We start from the raw sequence: 2,500 nt of genomic DNA, 5'->3' as shown, positions 1-2,500 counted from the left end.
ATCCATCTAAGACTTGTAAGTTAAGGAGTGTAGGATCATTATACATAATAAGTAAAAGTGGGACGATAGGGGTGTCTTTCAAATTCTGAATGGTTAATCAAAAGGTGGTTTGTAGACAGAAAGGGATATTGAGAAGAAACATTTTGATACATGCTGCAAGGCTGATGATCCTCAAACACATGCAAGTGAAAGAAGCCAGCCAAAAGGACCACACATGACATGAATTCCTTGTATAAGAATTTTCAAGAGAAGGCACATCAACAGAGGTAGAAAGCAGATTAGTGATTGCCCAGAGTTAGAGGTAAGAAGAAAATGTGGCAGTGAACAGGAACAAAATTTCTCATGCAACGACATAATTTCTAAAAGTTAGATTCTGCTGAGGATTTCACAGCTTGGTGTATTTACCAAAAAATCATGAAATTGTACATTCAACATGAGCAAACATAATGCAAATCATCTCATTAAAGTTTTTTTTAAAATATCAATTGCCTTTCTATATAATAATGTATAATTTGAAATTGAAATTGAAAAAAATTACCATTGTCAATAGCATGTGAAGGAATAATTGATTTAAAATTAATATGAAATGAGGAAGACTTGTACACTGAAAACCACAAAATATTACTGAGAGTAACAAAAGATGATATAAGTAAATGGAGTATCATTCCAGATTCATAGATTCATGACATGGCATACATATCAATATCAGTACTCTCAACTAGATGTACAAATTCAAGGTCATCATTTTCAGAAAAGCAATCATACAAATGACCAAGACAGAGGAAAATATGCACAGGAAATACAAATTTAAAAGACAATGTTAACCACTTTCACACGGAAAATTGAAATAATAAAACCACAGGAAATAAGTGTGGTCAAAGACACGGAGTGAATATCATCCTCACAAAGTTGTGATGGGGAAGAAAATTATAGAAGCAATTTGACAATTTCTAATAATGCTTAAAAGTAGTCTTATAGGAAACAGCAAGAGCACAACTAATAATATATACAAAAGAAATGAAAATTCACATGATAACATATACACAAAGATCACAGCAGCATTATTCATGATGCCTAAAAGAGAAACCACTGCAGGTCCTTCAACTGGGGATCAGACAAAAAAATAAAATGTGTATTTATAAAGTGCAATACAAGAACATGGAATACAAATTCATGTTAATGGATTAGAAAATTCAATACCGTGAAGATGCCAACAGTTTTAGTATATCTACAGATTCAAAACATTGCTATTAAAATCTCAGCCTCACTTTTCAGAGAAATGGAAAAGCTGATATTAAAATTCATATGTAAATTGCAAAGGTCCTAGGAGAGCCAAAACAATCTTAATTTAAAAAATAACTAAGTGAGAGGATGAAAATTCACAATTTCAAAACTTAGTACAAAGGGACAGTAATCTATAGGGCATAGTATTGACATTAGGATGGAAATATCAACCAGTGCAACAGAATACAGAGTTCATAAATACATCTATTTATTTTGATCAGTTGAATTTTGACAAAGACTCCAAGACAATTTAATATAGAATGTTAATCTCTTCCACAAATTATACTGGGACACTTGGATATCCATACGCAAAGAATGAATATAGAACTTTAGTTTAACCACGATACAACGATAGATAAAAAACAAAAAATACACATAAAGGTATATGCCAAAACTCTAAAACCATAATAAAATAGAGTAGTACATTTCTGAGCCCCTGAAACATGCAATGATTTCTTACAAAACACTAAAACAACTCATGCAAAAAAGGATCAGAATCTCAAAATTAAAACATTTTGACCTTCTAATGGCCACATGGATAAAGAGCAATAAAATTAATATAAATAAAACTATGTTTGCAAATTATATGTGAGGTAAACAGTTTATGAATATAAAGAACCATTTCACTGCAAAGAGAACAGAACTAAAACTGTATGCAAAGGATTTTTTTTTTCTTTTCAAGATTTATTTTATTTTATTATTATTATACTTTAAGTTCTAGGGTACATGTGCACAACATGCAGGTTTGTTACATATGTATACTTGTGCCATGTTGGTGTGCTGCACCCATCAACTCGTCAGCACCCATCAACTCGTCAGCACCCATCAACTTGTCATTTACATCAGGTATAACTCCCAATATGCAAAGGATTTGAATAGACATTTCATTTAAGAATACACCAGTTGTGAGCAAGCCCAAGAAAAAATGACCAATAGCATATACTTTTAAGAAAATGCAATGACAAATGCCAAGTCATAACCACAAAAGCACAATTATTTTAAAAGCACACATGCACATACTCTTAGAGCACAGAAAATAACAAGTGTTTTCAAAGATGTGGAGAAACTAGAACTCTCATATCTTTCTGATGGAAGTGAAAAACGTTGTAGCCAATTTGGAAAACAGTCTGCCAGTTTCTTAAGATATTAAACTATTAAACATCAACTGTGCATAGGATTGAACAATTGCAAAAGTCTTTTTTTTTTTTTTTTTTTT

The sequence above is a fragment of the Rhinopithecus bieti genome, unplaced genomic scaffold (genome assembly GCF_001698545.2).
Source record: "Rhinopithecus bieti isolate Rb0 unplaced genomic scaffold, ASM169854v2 scaffold_32717, whole genome shotgun sequence".
Lineage (NCBI taxonomy): Eukaryota > Metazoa > Chordata > Mammalia > Primates > Cercopithecidae > Rhinopithecus > Rhinopithecus bieti.
The sequence above is the reverse complement of the archived record's forward strand: the minus strand, read 5'-3'. Positions refer to the sequence as shown.